The sequence below is a fragment of the Adiantum capillus-veneris genome, chromosome 2, assembly GCF_014529385.1.
Source record: "Adiantum capillus-veneris isolate H3 chromosome 2, ASM1452938v2, whole genome shotgun sequence".
Classification (NCBI taxonomy): domain Eukaryota; kingdom Viridiplantae; phylum Streptophyta; class Polypodiopsida; order Polypodiales; family Pteridaceae; genus Adiantum; species Adiantum capillus-veneris.
Genome location: NC_140932.1, coordinates 15,786,680 through 15,811,448, shown reverse-complemented (window position 1 = coordinate 15,811,448; position 24,769 = coordinate 15,786,680). Strand labels below are relative to the sequence as shown.

Below are 24,769 nucleotides of genomic sequence, written 5' to 3'. Positions count from 1 at the left end.
GAGAGCATTTCATTGTACGCTGGAAAACCTCTAAATGACCCAGAACGGGTGTCAAGGAAGCGTTTAAGTGACGCACGGTGCTGTCTGGGGAGCGTTTGGTTGTATCAGTCCTCTAAGCTCATGGCTCAAACCTTTTAGGCTATTTACGAGTGGCGTGACTAGGTAGTTGCTGACATGCTGATGTGGCACTCTATGGACTGCCGCAATTTACGCTAACAGTTTGCGAACATCGCAGAATTTCAGCTTTTGCCCTAGCTTGCTTGTGGAGACCAGATGCTTTTAGGATCAGATGCTTTTGGATGTAAACTGCTTTTCATGGCCAAGGGCCTTTAGATAAGACCCATGGGCTCTCACTCTACCATTCTACCCGACGAAAGATGCAAAACAAAGCCATGGGAGTTGTACTTTGGTAAGCAATATAAAGAAATATTGAAAGGAGCCCCAAGGTTTGAGGCCAGTGCTTTCTTGGGGGTGGAACTCCGTCACTCCACGCCTCCTGTGCAGTGTGCAGCATATCTCTTTCAATTCAATTGTTTTGAAGCGTCTATCAATCTGTTCTTTTCCGTTGGCACGTGGTGCCCTCCCATTACTGTCACGTGACACATCCAACCCTATGTGTCCGTGGACAAGCTACAGCATGACAAGGGTTCAGTCAATCCAGTCAGTCTAAATTAGCAAGTGTTCTGGCACTTTTGTGTGTCTGTTCGCAGATCGTGCATGCCCAGGCACTTAGTGTAGATGCATATCCTCCGGTTGCACACAGCATGGTCATAAGCATTCCAGTCAGAATCCATCAGAAGCCTTCAAGGGAATTTTCCAGTACATTTAGCATATTTTCCCTATTTTTGACATTTTTCACTTATTATTTTTAAGTGACTTTTGTTGGAAAGTAGGTAGGGCAAATTGAGTAAATTTGTATATAAGCAAACCTAAACTAGCACTAATTGGCAGAAGAGGCAGCAGGAGCTCCATTGCTCAACAGGCAACTTCTCAACAAGAACCCTTGGTGGCGTTTTTCCTCCAAGCAAAGAAACCCTAGCCTAGCGTTTTCATCAGCCCTTGGCGTTTTTCATCAAGCATCGCCAGCAAAGACTCCATCAACCTTCGCGTTTTCCTTAGCAAGAACCATCGCCAGACCATCCCAGTCTGCTAGCATTTTACCTCCAAGAAGGATTTGCAACCTGGTGTTTTTCGGAAGCTCTAGCGTTTTCTAGATTTGCAGCCTCAGCTATAGAGTTTTTCAGCAGATAAGCACTAGAAGGTGTTCAGCCCTTGAAGCCCTAAAACCAACAATTTTCAGCCATTAAGAACCATCCCTATCAACGCTTTAGGAGCAGATTCTTTAGCCATTTAAACCAGTATAATTCAGCCTATCAAAGTTTTTGGACAGCAGATAGAAAGCCTCAGTTTTCAGCCCTTAGATCGGTCTCGCCATCCCCGTCTCGTCGTCATCGATCTAGCCTAGATTTGCATCACTCACATGCATTCAGTTGTACCAGTTTGTGCAATCCATAGTAGACCACTCTCACCGACGAGAGTGGGGCCTTCGGAGGAGGGTTTTACAATGTCTCTGGTGTCGTATTCTCTTCTCTCTCTATCTCTCAGTCTCATACACTTTCACGCACAGTGTCCATTCACTTTGTTTGTGATCATTCCGCTCTCTCATTAAGAACGGAAGGCTCTCCCTTCCATAAGAACAAAAAGGAACCTTGAGCAATGTTCGGAGCACTCATCTTGAGCAAAGTTCAAACATTCATTCCGTTGCACCTTACATTGGTATCAAAGCTTTGGCAGTGTTCTAAATCACTCAAGGAAAGAACCACAAGAATCACAAGATTTTTTTTGCTTGTTGCGGTCGCACGAACTCAAGTTCGCTTGGGCGTGTCGATTCCCAATCGTGTTTTTGAAGAGTGACAGAAATCCCAAGAAAGAAGGGCTTGTCCAGCCTCCCCTTGTGCCTCTTTTCACTCATTGAGAGCGGACCGTGCACTTAGCGGCCGGCCAATTGACGTGAGGTGGGAAAAAGCAGCCTGGGTGTGAGTGCAAGGCCGCCGAGGGGTGCGCCTGCGGAAAAGAGAAGAACTCGCGTGAAGAGAAGATCCTTCTCAAACACAGATTGCAAGCAAAAGAAGACTCTCAAGAACCTCAAGAACCCAAGACCCGAAAAACCCAAGTTCCTTGAGAACTTAAGAACCAAAGATCATAGTGCATGGTCATCACCCGAAGCGGAATGGATACTTCGCATACAGGTGATGAGCATGGGAGTGGCGAAGAAGAGTTTTCCCCACCAGGAGGCTTTCCCAACCCTCCCCCTTCCCCATCTATGCCACGAGTTGTACCAAATTCTACGGAGGCGATGGTCGATTCGATGATAGAGATGATGGCACAACAACAAGAAATGAACCGAGTTGCGATGGCACAACTAGAAAGAAAAGCAGAACGATAGGAAGCCATGGAACGCAAGCGCGAAGAAAGAAACGAAAGAATTGTCATACAACAAGAAGCGACTCGCATTGCCTTGGAACGCGAGCGCGATGAACGAGAAGAAAGAAAAGCACAAAGACAGAGGAAGCTGAAGCAAGACGAGCGGCCTTGGAGGCCAATCGGGAGGCTGAAAGAGAACTCCGCACTCAAGAATTGGTTCGACAAGTTCTTGCCTCGAAATCTAGACTAGCCAAAGATGTTGGTAGTTCCTCATTGCAGATTCGATCAATCACGATGGATCGATCTTGGCTCTCGAGCCTAGGTCCAAAGCACCCCTTCAGGAAGAACCGATCTTGGCTCTCGAACCTCTGTCCAAAGAACCCTCACAGGAAGTATTATGTGTTCGCATGTTTCATCAGCACGCATTGTATGAGTGTTTCATTCGTGACCGTTTTCTGTATTTTCGTCAGCGTCTTTATGTGATCCCTTTTCCTAGGCATGACATATTGTACGTTGAGCACGTTTCACTCATGAATGAGCACGAATGTATGCGGATTGTTTATGAAAAGCTGAAAAGTATGCATTCAAGGAAGTCACATTCCATGTCTCTTCCTTGGCATGACACAGTTGTAGAAAGTGCACATGAAAGTATGAGCACCAAGCATGGGCATTTCTGTTGTGAATTGCCACAGTTGATGGCTTTAGATCAACAGAGAAATATTCGATCTCATTGTTTGCGTGTGCGTGGTGAACGGTTTGGCACTCTGTCTCTTTGTTCATCTACATTGCATGCACAGTCTATTAGGACGACAAGATTTTTTCCAGTCACTTTACATGAAATAGGTATGTTCATGTTTTTGTGTTAAAAGTGGTTTCAGGAATTTTCAGCCATACAGATTCTTGAAGAAGATGTTAGGAAATAAGACGTAGCTAAATAGATAATTGAGTAGATTACTTAATGGAGAGAAACAAATTTACATACACGAGATTATAGAGTAGAGAGAGAGAGAGAGAGAGAGAGTACACACGATATACGTGGTTCACCCAATGTGGGATACGTCCACGGGAAAGCAGTCACTCAATGGCTTTAGTACTTCAAAACAAGAAGTAGTTTACATAGGGATTATACCCTTAATGGAGCTCTCGCCTTGCTTCTCTCTCACCACCTCACACTCACCTTGTTGTATCAACTTCACACTATGAAATGTGTGTAGAAATGGCCTCCTTTTATAGGCCAAAAGGGCTTCTCTCATGAGAGGCAGCCATGTGTAGCCGCCCTTGTGTAGATAAGTCCAAATCGGACCCTCCAATCCACCCATGTGTGGCCGCCCTTGAGAAGACAAGTCCGCTTTTGAATTTGGCCACCGGCCATTGACTTCCGACCACCGGTCACCACTAGCCATTGACTACCGGCCAACCGACGGTTGTTTTCCGACCACTTTCCGGTCACCGTCCGGCCATAATATTCTGGCGAGGAAAAAAAAAGTCTCGGGGGCTTACGTCCCCGAGGCCCCTAAAGTTGCCCCTGATGTTTGGCCGTTAAAATTTTGGTTTCCGCCGAGTGATTTTCCTTCACGCACGATGGCTTCTCCTCATAATGGGGGCCTTACAAATGTGCGCTTTTACCATAGAAGATTACAAGGTAAATCAGGCTCCATACTTAACAGAAGAAAGAAGCATGACTCTAGACGAAGTTGAAGCATCGAAGGAGCCACAAAAGACTTTGTGTCGCTTTCGGCGCGGCCCAAAGAAGCAAGCGTTGCAGACCTTTATGAAGTTCAAGTACCACACGACCTACACGTCAGAGTGGGCCGACGAAGAGTCCCTTCCAGGATTCCGGATGCTATTGGCGATCTCCATCGACACCATACAGTTCGGTACCAGTACCTCACTTTGAAAAGGAGGGCATGTCACGTGACAAATCCAACCCTATGTGTCTGTGGACAAGCTACAGCACAACAAGGGTTCAGTCAGTCCAGTCAGTCTAGATTAGCAAGTGTTCTGGCACTTTTGTATGTCTGTTCGCAGACCGTGCATGCCCAGGCACTTAGTGTAGATGCATATCCTCCGGTTGCACACAGCATGATCATAAGCATTCCAATTAGAATCCTTCAACGGAATTTTCCAGTGTATTTAGCCTATTTTCCCTATTTTTGACATTTTCCACTTATTATTTTTAAGTGACTTTTGTTGGAAAGTAGGTAGGGCAAATTGAGTAAGTTTGTATATAAGCAAACCTAGACTAGTACTAATTGGTAGAAGAGGCAGCAAGAGCTCCATCGCTCAACACGCAACTTCTCAGCAAGAACCCTTGGTGGTGTTTTTTCTCCAAGCAAAGAAACCCTAGCCTAGCGTTTTCATCAGCCCTTGGCGTTTTTCATCAAGCATCGCCAGCAAAGACACCCTCAGCCTTGGCGTTTTCCTTAGAAAGAACCATCGCCAGACCATCCCAGTTTGCTAGCATTTTTCCTCCAAGAAGGCTGCAGGACTTTGCAGCCTGGCGTTTTCCAGAAGCTCTAGCGTTTTCCAGATTTGCAGCCTCAGCTATAGCGTTTTTCAGCAAATAAGCACTAGCAGGTGTTCAGCCCTTGAAGCCCTAAAGACCAATAGTTTTTAGCCATTAAGAACCATCCCTATCAGTGTTTTTAGGAGCAGATTCTTCAGCGATTTCAGCCGGTAGAATTCAGCCTATCAGCATTTTTGGACAGCAGATAGAAAGCCTCAGTTTTCAGCCCTTAGATCGGTCTCGCCATCCCCATCGTCGGCATCGATCTAGCCTAGATTTGCATCAGTCACATGCATCAGTTGTACCAGTTTGTGCAATGCATAGTAGACCACTCTCGCCGACGAGAGTGGGGCCTTTGGAGGAGGGTTTTACAACGTCTCTAGTGTCGTATTCTCTTCTCTCTCTATCTCTCAGTCTCATACACTTTCACGCACAGTGTCCATTCACTTTGTTTGTGATCATTGCACTCTCTCATTAAGAATAGAAGGCTCTCTCTTCCATAGGAACAAAAAGGAACCTTGAGCACAGTTCAGAGCACTCATCTTGAGCAAAGTTTGAACATTCATTCCGCTGCACCTTACTGTTACGTTCGTCACAGAAATCTGCACCAAAAACTCGCACTGATCACCAATTGGATTTGAGAGCACGCCATGGCTCTATTACCATGTCAAAGCTGCAACAAAAAAGGGTGAATCGGATAATAATTTCGTCTACAACCGTGAGCAAACCTCCTGTAATAGACTTCGACACTCCAAGTCGAGAATCTACCGCAACACCACAAATAATCACTTCAAAACAATTCACAATTCACAATTGATTCGACACTGGCCCGACGGCGTTCCGTGCCTAGAGATATTGGCCCCAAAGACTAGCGCCCCTTTCGGTATTTCTTTTTTTATTAATCTGTGTTCAAAGTACAAGAGTGCAAGCAGGCGCTCACTCTCAGACTCTGCGTCCAGATGCTCTGAGTTGTGAGAGGCCTGCTCACATATTTGAAGATTACAAGCAATCCTAAAAGTAGAGCCCAAAAGCTGAAAATCAAAAGCCCTGTAAAAATAAAGCAAGAGCTTTCCTTTTCTCTATCAAGCCATACTTGGCACAATAAAAGCAAAGCTTTTTAAACAAAAGCTCTCTCTCTCTAACTCTCAATTTGTGTAGAATAAAGCAATACCCAAAAGTTGCGCCAGCTTTCGCGATTTGTGGGCGTCCGTACAGCTGCCACGTGGCATCATTTCCGCGAATTGCGGGCCTGTACGTACTGCAACGACGTCAGCATTTCTAGCCCGCCGTTGCCAAAGAGTGTGTGTGTGTGTAATGGGCAGCATTGTAATCTCCCTCGATTACACCTGCAAAACAGACAGAGGCCATAAACTGTCTTAGCAGACACTGACTGTTAGTACCAACGCACTAGGAACACACATCTAGCACATGTACCAGTCGGGACAGTCACATCACACAACATCACAGGACATCACTTGACATCACAGAACATCACATGACAAATCACATTCAACACTCATTCGGATCTCAGACCATGATTTATCGGCAATGCAATTAGCAATCGCATCTAGATCCACTCAGGACCTCATAGATGTAATTCATCATGCCCTTAACAACCCTGACATTGCAAACGACATTTTCCAATGATCGGTGTAATGGCAACAACCCGTCTAGGTGCCGCTAGAACTACTTTCGCTTGTGGCCTCAGCCTGTCGAGCGTAATTCCAAATCGAGCCGCCAATTCAAGAAGTTGGCCTTGGCTCCTTCAAAAGAGCTTCCTGATCTTTCCCTTTGCCCTAAAAGCGACAAGATTTGTACTTTCATTCATTTGATTTGGTTCGGGTCCCACGCAATGTGGTACCAATTTTGCCTTTTCTACCACGTCCCTCAGCTGCTTTGAAACTTTCTGGCCTTTCTTCATCCTGTTCATTCGGTGCCTTGTTAGGCACTTCGCGGAGATATGTCCAGTTTCCTCGCATTCAAAACACTTGCCCTCTTTGATATAGTTGATCCTCTCTCGACGAGTGAGCTAGAATCGTGCATCCTTTTCTTTTGGGGTAAGTCAAATTGCCTGAATGAATGGCGAATCCCCGTTTCGCATGACTCACAGCTCATTACCTACAACTTCCTTTTTATATGCATTTTCCAATTCGGATTGGAACCTCGTGTAAAAAAATCATCAACATAGGGTACAATTTTGGCAGCAAAACTCATTTTGTGGTCCCCTTAGCCTACACTTTTATTTAATTTAAATACCTCATGCCATATGAAAGCATGAAATTGCTCATTGACAAAGTTTTGTAATCATACTTGCAATAATGCATTAAAATAAGTGTATCTTTGAAATCATGTCACCTAGTGTCCCACTAGGATTTGATTCCCTCCTAGTAGCTATTTAAAAAGAAATATAAGAAAAATATGAAAAATATATAGATTGGAAATTACCCTAGATATAAAATCTACATAGGGTGTGAGATAATAATGAGATGGTAGAAAGAAAGAATCAATGCTTTTTGCCCCAAGTTAAAGAGGTGGAACTATTGATGCTTAATGGAATCTAACTTCTGCTCTAAGCAGTGGTCTCGGATCTCTGTAGGAAGACCCAAGGTAAGACCCAAGGTAAACCGCTCAATCTGTTCTTTGAACAAGATCTTCTTAAATGTTTAATGAAGAGGCTGGTAGAAAAGAGCTCCAGAATCTCTCGCAATAAGCATCCAATGTATCTTTCTTGGTCATCCGAAGATGGTTCCAAGCAGTTCGTATGTCACGTTCATACTCTCGAGTCAACCTAGAAGAAATAAAAAGCCTTTTAAATTTCAGCCATTTAACTGGCGTTGTCTTGTTCAATAGAAGCGTGGACCACTAAGTTCGAGCATTCCCTTTAAAGTAAGAGGCAGCTCTCCGAATCTTAGACTGCTCTGAGTAACGTCCTCCAAAGAAAGCTATGTCAAACTGCTATATAGAAGACAAATCCTTCGAAGCATCTCTATAACCAGAAAACGTATCAAATTTAATTGATACCTTCCTTAAACTCTCAGACTTTCTTGCTTTTGTCTCCCAAAAAGTCATACTGGTTGGCTTTATAAAAATTCTTCTTTTTTTCATAAAAGTTGTTGTCGTCAGAGTCCGAACTATCTGAAGACGAGTCCTCTGTAGAACTGTCAACCATGGGGTGAGATTTAGGCTTCTTTGCCTTTTTCTTGCCCTTCCCGAAGCTTTGCTTTTTGCTTCGCTTTTTGCTTCGCTTTTTACCTTTTCTGTCTTCTTCGCTCTAGTCAGAAGAGCTAGAAGAACCGTCAAAAGAAGAAGAAGAACTGGGTACTCCTTCAAATCGAACACGCTTCTTCTGCTTTCTTGCCGATTCAAATATCGACTAACGACCCAAATAACCCGGGAAGTCAGCACCCTTCTGCTTTTTGTCGTGCTTTTTAGCTTTGTTTTGCACGTCAAAAAGATGAGCAATTCGTGTATCAACTACCTCTTTTAATTCTTGCTCTCTGTACATACGTCGAAGGAGGTCTGGCTCATAAATTTCGCAAATTGTGGGTCCTTTGCAAAATTTAGCATCATCTTTGTTGCGTCACCGATCAATCGTTGACGCTTCATCTCTTCGAGCTCCGCCTGAATAGGCCGAGGGGGGCCGTACTCCTCGCGTGAATCCTCGTTGTGATCTCTTCCCGCATCTCCGGATGCAAAGGAAGTCGACTGATCTTTGTCTGAAGCCATAGGTGCCGCGTAAAAAGGATCGGATTTCCCGTAGAAGAGAAATCGGCCGCGCTCTGATACCATTGTAACAGACTTGGACACTCCAAGTCGAGAATCTACTGCGACACCACAAATAATCACTTCAAAACAGTTCACAGTTCACAATTGATTCGACACTGGCCCGGCGGAGTTCCGTGCCTAGAGATATTGGCCCCAAAGACTGGCGCCCCTTTCGGTATTTCTTTTTGTATTAATCTGTGTTCAAAGTACGAGTGCAGGCAGGCGCTCCTCTCAGACTCTGCGTCCAGATGCTCTGAGTTGTAAGAGGCCTGCTCACACATTTAAAGATTACAAGGGATGCTAAAAGCAGAGCCCAAAAGCTGAAAATCGAAAGCCCTGTAAAAACTAAAGCAAGAGCTTTCCTTTTCTCTCTCAAGCCATACCTGGCACAATAAAATCAAAGCTGCTTAAACAAAAGCTCTCTCTCTCTAACTCTCAATTTGCATAGAATAAAGCAATGCCCAAAAGCTGCGCCAACTTCCGAGATTTGCGGACGTCCGTACAACTGCCACATGGCATCATTTTCGGGAATTACGGGCCTGTCCATACTGCAACGCCACGTCAGCATTTCCAGCCCGCCATTGCCAGAGAGTGTGTGTGTGTGTGTGTGTGTACTAGGCAGCCACGTCACAGGTTTGTGACACCTCCTCTCGAGACCAAGCAGCCAATGGACAGATCTCCTCGTAAACGAGCTCCTATCGCGTATCACCCACCGAACGGGCACGGGGAGTGGGAGCAATCTCCAACTACCCGCATGCACGTAGTGGCTCAACACGGAGAGAAAGAGGAGCGCTCGAGAGACAGAAAGGTATCGCTAGCAAAAATTGAGAGAGAGAGAGAGAGAGAGAGAGAGAGAGAGAGAGAGAGAGAGAGAGAGAGAGAGAGAGAGAGAGAGAGAGAGAGAGAGAGAGAGAGAGAGAGAGAGAGATGTTGATGGCTGAAAATGAGCCAATATAAAAGCTCCAGAGGGGCATTTAGGCCACTCAAGGGCATCTACATGGGCACCATGGTTGCTTTAAAGTTTATAGCCATAAATCCATAGGAACTCTCATTAGATTAGAGGATACCCTATGGACCCTTAGTCCACAGGGGCATGTAGAGGCTCTAAAGGAGCATTTAGGCCACTCAAAGGCACCTACATGGACACCATGGCAGCCGTGTGACTCTAGGGCCATAGGATCTCTCATTAAAATAGAGATCAATCTAATCTAACGAGACATCCTATGCCTCCAAGTCCATATGGTGGCCTAAGTGCCCTTATAGAACCTTTATGTTGGCACCCTATGGACCTAGGGCCACAGAGTGCCAAGGGAGAGGAGAGAGATAAACGTTGGTGGGTCTACATATATAGAGAAATAGCGAAATTGCCCTACCGAGCCAGAAAACCCCACAATTCTTAAAAAATGGGCAAAATGCTAATAAAGTATTATGTGTACACATGATAGGGTGTACACAGCGGAATGCATTTCAACCATTCATGAGTCAATAAATTCACAAGTTAATTCTTGAATCAAAAAATTTCATATACTAACATCAAATTCAACTAACACATACACAGGGTAATTCACGCCTTGGGCTTACCTAGGCATAGCCAACTGCCAATTTAGCACTCTCTCTCTCTCTCTCTCTCTCTCTCTCTCTCTCTCTCTCTCTCTCCCACATTCAATACAGACATTAATTCAAAGGTCTCTTTGAATTAATGTCTGTATTGAATGTGGTCTCTCTCTCTCTCTCCCACATTCAATACAGACATTAATTCAAAGGTCTCTTTGAATTAATGTCTGTATTGAATGTGGGTGGGGGGAGAGAGAGAGAGAGAAAGAGAGAGTATTATGTCTGGGTGGTGACCCCTTGCTAGGGGCTGGGGACATGAGAGTCGACACTGCTGGCAGCTAAATTGATGCTTGCGAAGCCTCCTGGTAAATTACCCAAACGACTTTAGGATTAAGTTTTTTTTTTAAAACCCAATTTTTAGCCCATTTCGCCCACGGGAATTTCACCTAGTGACTGAAACGTTTCAACCGTTTTGGCCATTTCACGTTACTGTGGTTCTCTGAGGTACACACCCACCTTTTGTAAATAAATATACCTCTTAAGCTCTCCTTTTACAGTAGTATTTCTACTTAGTTTCTTTCTTCTATTCAGACCATGTATCTGATGTGACTCTTTTTTGGCCTTTAAAGGACGTTAATATACATTTCAATTCGTTTTCATCTCTCTCTCTCTCTCTCTCTCTCTCTCTCCCCCCCCCCCCCCCCCCCCCCCCCCCCCCCCCCCAACAAACTGTTGATGTTGAAATAGCCCTTTTGTACCAGCCTGCTCAGCAAGATTTACACCACACTTGCTAATCTGCATGCCTTCTTCCATGGAAATAACTGCTCTTTCGGCAAGGCTCAAACCAGCTTTGCTCTCCTCCACTGCTTCCTTAATTGAGCCGCTCAGTGAACGGAGATCGCGTTGCGCACGTGACAGTACAAGCAACAGGATGCCTCCGCCGAGGGCTAGCAGAGTTTTCCCTACACCAAAGCCACGCTGTGGTGGTAATGGAGGAGGTGGAGAGAGTTAATTCAAAGAGAGAGAGAGAGAGAGAGAGAGAGAGAGAGAGAGAGAGAGTATTATGTCTGGGTGGTGACGCCTTGCTAGGGGCTGGGGACATGAGAGTCGGCACTGTTGGCAGCTAAAATTGATGCGTGCGAGAGAGAGAGAGAGAGAGAGAGAGAGAGAGAGAGAGAGATAAACGTTGGTGGGTCTACATATATAGAGAAATAGCGAAATTGCCCTACCGAGCCAGAAAACCCCACAATTCTTAAAAAATGGGCAAAATGTTAATTCAAAGAGACGAGAGAGAGAGAGAGAGAGAGAGAGAGAGAGAGAGTATTATGTCTGGGTGGTGACCCCTTGCTAGGGGCTGGGGACATGAAAGTCGGCACTGCTGGCAGCTAAAATTGATGCGTGCGAAGCCTCCTGGTCGCAGGGGCAGTGTAAATTACCCAAACGACCTTAGGACTAAGTTTTTTTTTCTAAACCCAATTTTTAGCCCATTTCGCCTACGGGAATTTCACCTAGTGACTGAAACGTTTCAACCGTTTTGGCCATTTCACGTTTCAACATGGTGTTTTACAGTTACTGTGGTTCTCTGAGGTACACACCCACCTTTTGCAAATATACCTCTTAAGCTCTCCTTTTACAGTAGTATTTCTACTTAGTTTCTTCTTTCTATTCCGACCATGTATCTGATGTGACTCTTTTATGGCCTTTAAAGGACGTTAATATACATTTCAATTCGTTTTCATCTCTCTCTCTCTCTCTCTCTCTCTCTCTCTCTCTCTCTGTGTCAAACTGTTGATGTTGAAATAAGATAAAATAGAAGGTTGTTTTGCTTACCAGAAATGGTAAATCTTCTTGTAGCCACCTCTAATTTCAGCGCTCCCCTTACCAGTGACCCAGTTGTAGTGGAGCTTGAGCCCTTTTGTACCAGCCTGCTCAGCAAGATTTACACCACACTTGCTAATCTGCACACCTTCTTCCATGGAAATAACTGCTCTTTCGGCAAGGCTCAAACCAGCTTTGCTCTCCTCCACTGCTTCCTTAATTGAGCCGCTCAGTGAACGGAGATCGCGTTGCGCACGTGACAGTATAAGCAACAGGATGCCTCCGCCGAGGGTTAGCAGAGTTTTCCCTACACCAAAGCCACGCTGTGGTGGTAATGGAGGAGGAGGAGGAGGAGGAAACGATGGTGTGAGCTCTCGGTTCTTCCTCCATTACTCTGTGTGTGACAATGAAGAATTAAAAATCATAAGAGAGCAAATATTAATTGACAAACATTTATAAATAGAACGTCGCGATTGCCCAACTTCATAACGTAGAAATCGGCTTTTCCATGGAATCCTTGAATGATCACTAGAAGAGCACAATAAGGGGAACCATCTTTTGAGTTTGGCCCGTGGTTAGCTCGGCCTCAAGTTCTCCACCCTGTGCATCGTAGTCAAAATCCATCTGCATGAAGAATTGGGGAACTGCATGGGTCAAGGATTAAAGTCAACGGCTTTCAAGCCGTTGACTTTGTCGTATGCCGTGCACAATTCATTTGAACTTTCGAGGTTTATGCCATAAAGATCAAGTACAAGTTCAATGACAGGTCTAGCTATGTTAGTCGAAGGTGGCCTTGGGGATCTTTCTGCTGTCGGAGCGGAAGGTTGCTCTGAAGACGTGGAGGCTCTATGGGGACATTTATTGAGAGTATGCCCTATTTGAAAAACATTCAAAGCATCGACATTCTTGTACCAGGGTTTCTCGTTGATGTTGTGTCAAACGAGGCCTTTGTGGTTGACTGTCACTAGAGTCCCGTAGGTTTGGTCGTTGTTGCTAGGAAATCTGATTGTTTGCCGCAGTTGCTTCGGTAGTAAACTCTAGCTTCCCTTTCATAAGTTTGTAGCCGACCGTTGCGCGGTCCATAAGCTCTTGCATAATTGATAGTTGCTTGGACAGACAATACTCCTGTAATGTGATGGCAATCAAATGGTACATATATTGCTCACGCTGGTCCTTAAGGGAATCAACTTGAAGAAAGACACCGAAAGGTAGATGTCACGTGACACATCCAACCCTATGTGTCCGTGGACAAGCTACAGCATAACAGGGTTCCGCCAGTCCAGTCAATCTAGATTAGAAGTGATCTGGCACTTCTGTGAGTCTATTCGTAAACCGTGAATGCTCAATCACTTAGTATAGATGCATATCCTCTGGTTGCACATAGCATGATCATAAGCATTCCCATCTAAATCCATTAGAATCAGTTAGGAGAATTTTCCAGTGCATTTAGCCTATTTTACCTATTTTTGACATTTTTCACTTATCAATTTAAGTGACTTTTGTTGGAAAGTAGGTAGGGAAAATTGGGTAAGAAAATATGTAAGCAAACCAAGGTTTGCACTAAACAGCAGATGAGCAAGGAGAACAGTAGGCCATTGGTGACAGGTTCCCCCCCCTCTCAGCAAGACTCTCCAAGAAACCCTTTGCGATTTCCCTCACACATGCCTAGCGTTTTGCATCATCGCCAGCCCACCTTTGCCCTAGTATTTTGCATCATCGCCAGCCCCCCTTTGCCTTGGCGTTTTTCAGTAGATACCGGACAGCATCCCCCCTTTGCATCTAGCGTTTTTCACCATCGCCACAGCAGGGCTGTCCTCTCAGCGTTTTTCAGCATTGACCGCAGCAAATAAAGCAGCGTTTTCAGCCCAAAACGCAGCAGTGACATCAGCGTCTTTAGCAGCCAAACCTGCGTTTTTTCAGCAGCATAAAAACAATCCCAAAATTCAGCATTCCATTCGCAGCAGATTTCAGCATTGAGCGTTTTTGGACACCAGGTAAAACCATTCAGTTTTTAGCCCTATAGTCGGCCTCGCCATCCCCGTCGTCATCGTCGACATAGCCCAGACCTGCATCAGTTTCATGCATCATCATTGTACCAGTTTGTGCAATCAATCGTAGACCACTCTCGCCAACGAGAGTGGGGCCTTTGGAGGAGGGTTTTACAACGTCTCTAATGTCGTCTCTCTCTTCTCTCTCTATCTCTCAGTCTCATACACTTGCACGCACAGTGTCCACTCACTTTGTTCGTGATCATAGCTCTCTCCATTAAGAACGGAAGGTTCTCCCTTCCATAAGAACTAAAAGGAACCTTAGGGCATGTCGGATGCATGCCGCAGACCACCCTTGATCACTTGTATGAGTAGCTTGCTATTAGCATGGAGAGCCTTTCCCAGGTCTCTCTCTCTCTCTCTCTCTCTCTCTCTCTCTCTCTGTGATGTCCTCTTCTCCACAGGTGCCTTGTTCATGTGTGTGGCATTGTAGGTGTTCTAGATCGGAGTCGAGGTGTCCACCGAATCACGAGCGAGTTCTTGTCTTCGGTGCATCTTCTGCTGCACCATTGACACTTCAGTGGCTTGACATGTCAGCAGTTTGTGATAGTATGTGTGTGTGTGATACAGCTTTCCAGGAGGAGGGTGTGTTTACACTCACCGTATAATCAGGTTTGCGACCCATGCTTTTAGTGCTCCTTTCGCCTTATTATTGATTCTATGTTGGTGTGTGGCATTGACATCTATATGGAGGATATACCTATGATATCTTTTCTGCTGATTGTGGAGTCACTGTGGGAGGCGGTATTGTGTACTACTTTCCTTCGTGTTTTTGTTGTTCCTAGTTTCATGGACATGACTTCCTTAAGCTTGTTGTACCTCTTTGGAACTTTGGATCGGGGGAATTTTAGATCCTCGAGTTTGGCTAAGCATTTGCCTTTACTTTGGCATCATTGTGTTTACTTTACTTTAAAATTGTGCAGCTCAGCTCTACCACCAACTGCGATGAGGCAGCTTCCCTTTGAAGAAAAGGTTTTCCTATAAAATTCATTTCTTGATATCTGCAATCTATTTGTCTTCTTACAACTGAAAATAGCAGCATGATGAGGAATTTATGATGGTCAAATAAGCCTGTAGAATTAGTCTTTTACCTTTTTTTCAGATTCTATGTAGCTTCCTTCTGATATATGTAAGTGAAGAAAAAGGTTTTTTTATGAAATTCTTTTGTCTATATGTGCAATCTTCGTGTGTCTTCTTCTTACAGCTGAAAATAGTAGCATGATTGAGGAATTTGTGTCGATCAAACAAGCTTGTATAATACTTTTGATGCATTGTAAGATTATCCTATGTGTGCCTTCAATGCAGTTGTGCTTTATGGAGTCATTCTTACACTTTTGTTGGCATGCCATAGTCTTGTCCTCCTAATTTTTAGGCGACTTGATATATGTGCATGACTATAAATATATGCCATAGTCTTGTCCTCCTAATTTTTAGGCGACTTGATATATGTGCATGACTTGATATATGTGCATGAAGAAAAGGTTGTTCTATGAAATTATTTTGTTTATATATGCAATCTTTTGCTGTCTTCTTCTTACAATTGAAAATGGCAGCATGATTGAGGAATTTGTGATGGTCAAACAAGCATGTATAATACTTTTGATGCATTGTAAGATTATCCTATGTGTGCCTTCAATGCCATTGTATTTTGATCTAATTGTGTGGTAAAACCATTACATTTTACCCAATATCACTCCTTGGAGAATTATGTAGTATTGCACTAACTTTACCACTTGTTCTCATGTTTTTTGTCACAATGTGGAGATGTCTGTTGAGAGACAATGCCCTTGAACCATAGAATGTAAGCGGGACAAAGGTGATAGATAATTTGTTGTGGAAGTTCGTACCGGGGAGGTGCAAAATCCCTTGAGTATCAAAACTCGTGAGAGATTGAAAAGTCACATCATTGTAAAGTCGAAGCAAAATGTCACCTCTTCAAATAGCTAACTATAGTTCGGTGTTAGGATTTAAAGGGCTCCCTATTCTTTCAAAAGATGGGCATTGGGAAGTAGTACCCTTCTGTATGGAAGGATGCATTTTCATTTTTCCGTACTAATGACAAAATATCAAAGAAATTGCAAATCAATTTTTATCTTGGTTGCAAGTTTGGTGAATAATATAAAAAGATAGTGAACTATGTTAGTAGAGTTTCTATTTAGAAGCCTTTGCGTAGGGCAAAACATTCTCCACTAGAGTTTTGGAAACACATGGAGACTAAAAGAGACTCCTATTTTACATAAACTCTCTTGTTCTTCAATACTATAGCATGCCCGTGTTTTCTAAAGTAGATGGGAATTTGAACGTGTCCCAGTTCATTGGCAGGTACCCTATTTTATTCCCCTTCTTAGAGAAGAGCATTTCTAAACAAGCCCTTTTAAAGGCAGACTCATGAAAATAGCTAGCTATAGTTCAGTGTTAGGATTTGAAGGGCTCCCTATTCTTTCAGAAGACATGCACTTGGAAGTAGGACCCTTCTCTATGGAAGGGCATATTTTCATTTTGCCCTACTAATGAAAAAATATCAAAGAAATTACAAGTCAAGTTTTATCTTGGCTACACATTTGGTGAAGAATATGAGCTATGTTAGTAGAGTTTCTATTTATAAGCATCTCAGTAGGTCAAAACATTATCCACTAGAGTTTTGGAAATACATGGACTTAAAGAGACTCCTATGTTACACAAACTCTCCTTTTTTTTCAATACTATAGCGTGCCCGTGTTTTCTAAATTAGATGGGAATCTTAATGTGCTTCCATTCCATTGGCAAGTACCCTATTTTATTCCCCTTCGTGCAACTTTTGACCTTTATATGAAAAAAAAATTGATTCAAGAAGGGAAAATGGGCATGAAATCCTATCGCGCAGGGGAGCATGAGGATGACATCTAGTGAATGATATCATCATTACCCCTCATTGGCAGCTGACATTTTTGCATGATAATGGTTCAAGAAGTTCCTATTTCATAAGGGCCCTTGGTCACAAGTATCCCATTTGTTTGGTCCACACCAAAACAATCTCTTCATTATAGGAGACATTAGGGAGGGCTCCAATCACTACATCTGTTGCCCATGAAAAAACGTTGGACTATTGTGTTAAGAAAAAAAAGGATGATCTACAACAAAACGTTGGCTAACCTGAAGCCATAAGCCCCCTTGGGGCACCCAAGGGAGGACGCTCCCCTTTGGGCTCTATTGCATGTTGGGGTTGCATATATACCAACCTCAGTAAATTGCCCTACCTAGACTTTGACAAATAAGTAAAATAAATACCTAAAAGCCAAAATAAATAGTGGGATCACATTGGGTAGTTTACTTGAGATGCCAAAACTTAGCACCATCTCCACAACTCATAGTGGATATAAATTGTGAGACCAAGTTGATGAAGCAGCTACCATGGACATCCTAGCAACAACTTCTTGCTGGATACACCTCGTATTTGCTACCCTCAACTTTGTACCTTAGAAGAATGCCATCTTGAGCATCAATTGCCTTTTTAGAAAATGTAATTGTAGACCACACCACGTCGAAGAATATCCATTCATGAACTATGAACACATTACATCCAAAAATATTACTCCAAGATAATGAACTGTGGAACACATCCTATCCATGATCCGACAAACATCAATGGATTGGTGCACTCATTCGTAGTGTTTTAGATACGTATGATTGGTTCCTTGCCAGATGCATGTGCCTTGAACTCCAACCCATGGGTTCAAATACCGATAACTTGAACTCCAACATAAGGGTCCAAATTAACTATACAGAGCACTGTTTGCCCCTCTTTTCCACTCACAAGCCTCTCTCTGGCTGAAGCTGGTGGTGGCACTGGTCTCCATGTGACTAGAGGGCATGAGTCCTTGCTAGTGTAGACTCCACTACACGAGCAACCGCTTTGCTGTTCTTCCATAAGTCACTATCACTGCTTTCCTCTTGATGCTTGCTTTTACCTTTGTCCTTTGTAAAATCTTTGTCTTTGCCTTTGGATCTGCAATCCTCGTCCAAATGACCACGCTTTCCACAATTGTAACAATGATTCTTGATCTTCTTTCTGGAATCCGAAGCAGCACGTGCTTCCCCACCTATCTAAAAAATCTGAATTTTTCCTTGAGTTATCAATACGGCTCCCTCCTCAATGAAAAAAGAGATGAGACCATCAAATTCCATCTTTTCGTTCGTGATTTGTAGTCAAAGTGTCCTAGACACCGTTTCATACACCTCGGGCAACTCCGTGAGAACCAAAGCAGCTAACTAAGTACTTGTTAATACACTTTTCATAGCCGATAGTTGATCATGAATACATTTAACCTTCATTAGAAATGATTGCATGGAACCCCCTCGTGGAAATTGGATGGCATCCAAGAAGGGTGAGTGCTTGCATCATTGCATCCTGATCAAACATTCCGACGAGATTGAACCACAAATTGTTGGTAGTCTTCAAACTCTGAATGGCTGGAGAAATGTCCTTTGTAAGAGATTCGGCAATGGCCGACATTGCCTTCGTATTAGCTGCATCCCAATCGACACACGATTTGAGATATTCATCATTTTGAAGGCGAGTGTACCTGTTGTTGGGATCCCGCATGGGACGGGGCTCCGAGCAGTCGACAATATCCCATAAGCTGTTATGTGAGAACCAGAGTCGCATGATCAAATTCCAATGAGCGTAGTTATTGCCGTTTTGATTGTCGTTGGCGCTTGAGCAAGGGGGGACCATGTTGAATGTGCAAGATCTAGAAATTTGGTGATCCTTCTTGCACTCCAAGGGTGGCCGCACTAACCAAGCCGCAAAATATCCAAGTGGTTCAAAAAAACAATGCTCCCGTAAATTTTACTCTTGTACTGCCCCTTGCAAGCCGTTTGCGTTCCTCCCAGAATCGAACAAGTAGGCAGTTCAGTTCCCCTCTTACAACTTCAACTCCACAAGAAAGTCCACTTGCAACAGGTGAAAGTGCTAGCAACAAGGAGCCTTAATGGGTCGGATCAAGAGTGGAGAGAGAGGGAGGGTTGTTGGCAATGAGAGAGAAAGGCAGCGTTTTAAAACGCAGGCGGTAGGGATCATCGGTGCCGCTGGCAGCAACGTTTTGAAACACCAAGAGAGCAGGTTGCCGGCGATAAGGTGATCTTCAAAAATTCTTCTCTGTGCAGTTCTACCTGCAAATCTCTTTAAGAACACGACTCTGATACCATGTCAAAGTGGACGATGCGAAAGCGTAGAGAACAAGGAGAAGGGGAGAGAGAGAGAGAGAGAGAGAGAGAGAGAGAGAGAGAGAGAGAGAGAGAGAGAGAGAGAGAGAGAGAGAGAGAGAGAGAGAGACTCCTGAACCAATCAACCTTGGCAATGAATAACTGAATGTATAATACAATGGAGGCAAGGGGTTGCATATATACCAACCTTAGTAAATTGCCCTACCTAGACTTTGACAAATAAGTAAAATAAATACCTAAAAGCCAAAATAAATAGTGGGATCACGTTGAGCAGTTCACTTGAGAAGCCAAAACTCTCAACCCCCGCACCCCCTTTCTTCCCTTCCAAAACCCATGCATATGTAGCCCGGGGAGGTCACCTAAGAATAACGTAACGTATCACGTGAGTTCAACAAAAGGGTATTTGAAGTTCTTGAAACGTACAGAAATATATATACATTTTTTTTCAAATTTGAAAAAACTTATAGATTTAAAAAAAAGGGTACATTATATTCCTAACAAAATTTACAGATAAGGGGTTTTACAAACATGTCTTGAACGCACGTGATATGGTAGTTTTACACATAGTGAACCCCCCGAGATATGTAGGCGTAATCTCAATTTGCCCAATCCTAGACCTCCACGACTTTGAAACAAAGGGGAAGAAATATGAGGAACTCATGAGAGGGCACATGATGACCATAGGGCTCATGGGAAAAAATAGGAGAGACTACAAAAGCCAATGTGGCCATGGAACCAAGCAAAAACCCAAGGCTAAACACAACATGATATGAGACCTCATAGTGGCTGGGCACAACCACATTACAACCCTCTATCTGTAACACGTGTCCTTGGGAGAAATTGGGACCGACCTGACGAATCCAGAGAGGTGCCTGAACTCTAACACCCCCTCTCAGCTCCTTGAAAGGAACACAGACAAGGAAGCTAGAATGAGAAATATGCAACTTTAAAGGAGAGGGTTTTGTGAACAAGGATATTTGCTATAGAACTTTGAGGTCAACTTGGCCAGTATACCATCCAACCGCTACCCTTGAAAGACGTTCGGGAAGTAACAATGTTGTCTACTGACGAGCTTTGTCAAGAATCCCCTCAACTCAACCGATTCACAAGTCCCACTACCAACATCTGCAAAAGAGAATGCTCTTGGTCCCTCCAAGAGAATGCATTAAAACTAAGGGTAAAGGCATAAACTATCGGTATGTAGATCATTTTCCAACTCTAAAGTGCTCCTTGAGGAAACAATCGAAAACCTACACCTCTGGTCATATACCACATGCTAGTTCAATGATGAAGAACTAAAGAACCTACACCAACCACCATATACAATGATGAACTGCAAACTGTATCTGAAGGAACTGAGAGTGAAACTAAAATTGATATTCATTTGTCTGCATTGCAACTTGAGAGAGTATCACCCCACTCTTAGAGAGAATTGGGAACATATATTCAACAAAAAAAGGAACACACATCAATACTGAGACTATAGCTAATACGGCAAGATCAATAGACCTTGCACCCAATCTTTGTAAGATAGGAACAAGGTGCTATAGGAAGCCACCAAATAGACTGCCAATCTTGGCTGATGCACATGGAATCACTACAATTGTAAGGAATTAGTCTTGACACCAGACTCCCAAGATGGATCCACATCTTCCTTTGAAGGGAGAACATATGAACCAAGGATAACTATCATAACTCTCCAACAATATCTACTTGTGTAAGTGGATCACTTGATGTAGGTGAATCCAAAAGAAAAATATCCGTGGAACCTAGAACCAGATTTGGGAGGAAGAGAACAACATTTCCCCACTTTGAAGAATGCCGTGTTAGCAGCGGCTAACACATGCTACACCGATTATGCATCAAGCGAGAGATATGCTATGGATGTGCATAATAATTCCTATCCACATTTGTATAAGGTCTTGGGCTGATTGGGAGTTCTAAAGTTGTATATGCTAGCTAGAGGGCTCAAACTTAAACCCATAGTAGAAGGGATTGTGGTGCAAGCCTTTATAAGGAAGCATTTATGCAAGGAGGCTTCATTCTTGAGTATCCACTCTTGAGGATCCACTTTTGAGAGCTCTCTCTCTTGAGTGTTCACTCTATGGATGGCCTAGCCTTGAGCTTAATGCCCTAGCTTAAAAGGCTAGTGCTAATCCATTGTAATTAGAGAAGCATTCTTAATCTAATCTGTAACATTTAATGGCCTAGTAACTTGTGTGTAGCGGAAAATAACAAGAACATAGTGAGCATTTCATTAGAATAGATTCCTAATGAGAATAACAAGAGTTCTTGGGTGGAGAGAGCAACAAAAAGCATAACACCTAGTTAGATAGCATGAAGAATACTTCAAAAGAGAGAGAAATAATGCTATTGACAATAGTTGAGGACCCGATTTACATGGAGCCGGTCCCCCCTCCAAAAGGTTTTGTATTATGGTTTCTCCCATCAAGAGAGACATTTTAGAATACAATTTTTCGTGTTCCTTCAATACTAGCTAATGCAATGAAGATGGAAACTTGAAGCACTAAGCAAAACACTTATCAAACACAACATTGATTCCCTCACGGTCTCAGACCCAAGACCTCACACGCCTTCAAAGATGGTGAGAGCTAGTGGGGTATGAGAGTAAATTGAGAGGAAGGAGTAGTCTTACGAGAAAGATGTACAACTCCTCACATAATCACTCATATTAGCAGAGCTTAGCTTAGTCATTAGCATGGTAGAGGAGATGAGCATTCACTGAGCTTGGCTCTTGGTTGGATTTGCATCACAAAGCCAAGTGTTGTTGGTGTAGGCCTCCCTTCTCACAAGCTTGGAGTAGGTGATAAGCTTTCCATTAAAGCTTGAGAAGGAGAGAGAGAGTCTTCTTACTCCATACATGGACTAGTGTGAGTGTGTATGCAAAAATGCTATTGGACCTCTCCAGGCTTAGCCAATGGAATTTCAAGAGCATAAGTGATAGCCTTCTGACATGTGTCCCCCTTTCCCCTTTTGTGAGAGCTTTAGGGAATTAATTAATGCAACTAAACTCTCATTGCACCCCTTTGTCTCCTGGTCAATAGGAATCAGGCAAGCCATTGGGCTGCTGAATGCTCATTGGACCCCTTGGGAGACTGTCCAATAGTCCAATGCACTTTTCTTCCAATAGTGAACTAGATTTACTCTAGCCTAATACTCATTGGTCCACCTCCATGGCCATCCGATAGGATTTGAGCAGACCTTCTGGGGATCTGGGCTAGTGAGTTGACATGTGTCCCTCTTTTCCCTTGTGTAAAGGAAGCTTGTGAGTGTGTGTGTATGTTTCTCTCTCATCCCCTACTTCCAGGGCTCTCCCCCTCCTGAGTAGGACTCTTTGAAAACTTTTTGGCACACACACTAAGCATCCAATTTTCCTAGTGATTGACCTTTGGACACAACCTTTGAATTTTGGAACCTTAGCATTTTGGAAGTCTTAATGGGATGAACCTTAAGGTCTTTTAAGCCCATTGTTGCACATTTGTCTTTTACAGATGACCCCCCCTTTGGATCCCTATTTTGCCTACTTTGGATCCCTATTGTGGCCGGTCTGCCAGCTTAACCAATATTCTAGCTTTTTCTCCCTTGGCACTTCCCCATATCAAATGATCAGTTTAACATGAGAAAATCATTTAGGAGAATTAGATATTAGTTATTATGACATTACCTCTCTCTTGAAATCATAGTCATCCTCGACTATGGGGTAGAGAGGATAAAGCATATTCATTAGTCCTTTTTCTAGCGGGTAGAGGATCCCTATGTTACCCTACGACATCGTTCCAGAATGGATGACTAGTCCATTTGGCGCTTGAGAGCCTAAGCTGATGCAAGCATGTCTGCACATTAGTCCTATCAATCTTCCATAGTAGAGTGACAAGCTCTACTTGGTGTTTGGGAGACGTCGTCTCCGCAACTTGATCTAAGCATGCATACTACTTCACATTTGTGCATAGTAAACAAAACGAGTCTTATAAGACAAAAATTTTGTTCATTTAAACAGTTGTACATTTGCTTGCTCTAGGGAAGCATTGTAAGCATTGACAAGGTTTGGGTTATCCTTTAGCTATATGCCTTACATCCATCTAGTATCTTCAAAAGGATAATTATTAAACTTAATAAGGTATCGTCGGATAGTCTTATTGCCTCTTAGTACCTTCTCTTCATGTCAGAGAATGGACTCAGGCTGCAACACCTCTTCTTGGTCCTTGATCTCCGGTGGGTCTTCAATAGTTGGTTCTTGATGCGGCTCTCCTTTGTAAAGCTTTAGTAGGCTCACATAGAAAGCATTGTGTATGAGCCAATGGTTGGGCAACTTGAGTTGATAGGTCATCTCATTGATTGGCCTAATCTGGAAGGAACCATAGTACCTTTTTGCTAACTTAGCATAGTACTTTTGGTGTCCCATAGGATTCTTTCCCATCGTGTGCCTTAATCAAGCCTTGGGCAATTAAGTAAAACCCAATCATTTTCTTTAAAGGCTTGGGCTCGTCTGTGCTTATCAGCAGCAGCCTTTTGCCTTTGCTGTGATATAGAGATAGCATTCTTTATCTTTTGGAAATATTCTTGTAGGTCTCTGCTATACTCATCTGCAGCAAAGATCTTCCTATATACTTTAAGTAGCAGGGGAATTTTTGATCTTCCCTCGATTACCTCAAAAGGTGCTTTTCCCATGGAAGTATGTACGGTGTTATTGTAGGCATGCTCCACTAAGGGTAAGTACTTATTCCATTTAGATCTTTGATCTACTTCCGTTACATAGGCTTTTAGTAGATCAAGAATTGTTAGGTTAGCTATTTCACTTTGGCCATCCGTTTGCGGGTGATAGGCCGAAAAGATCTGTAGCCTTGTCCCTAAATTCTCAAAGAGACCCTTCCAGAAATTATTGGTCATTCTAGGATCTCTATCCGACACTATAGACATTGGCAAGCCATGGTACTTGAAGATTTGTGAAATGAAGAGGGTTGCCATTTGATGGGCTGTAATAATCTTTTTGACAGGTATAAAATGAGCTTGTTTACTGAACATGTCTACTATCGTCCATATTCCGGTATTCCCATGGATAGACTTAGGAAATTCAAAGATAAAATCCATGGATATGCTCTCCCATGGTGAATTAGGGATGGGCAAAGGTTGAAGAAATCCAAGTTGCTTCGCTCTATCAAACTTCGACTTTTGGCATACCATACATTTAGAAACATACTCTTGTATGTTTGCTTGCATGGTAGGCCAATAGAAATATGTTTCAATCCCTTTTAGGGAATATTGAATCCCTCTATGCCCCGCATAAGGAGGAGCATGACATTCATACATTACTTTCTCACGTAATGAGTTAGTAACGCATAGTCTATTGCCACAGAGAAGATAACCATATTTTAAAGTAAAGGGTTCCTCTTTCTTTCCTAATGCAAGGGCTGAAATCACATCTCTAAAA

The 24,769-nt window shown here is 43.2% G+C and overlaps 1 pseudogene; it reads right to left on the bottom strand.

Annotated features, from left to right (window-relative positions):
* Positions 1 to 12,075: 12,075 nt before the first annotated feature.
* Positions 12,076 to 12,457, bottom strand: LOC147462416 (uncharacterized; annotated as a pseudogene).
* Between the last annotated feature and the right edge of the window lie 12,312 nt (positions 12,458 to 24,769).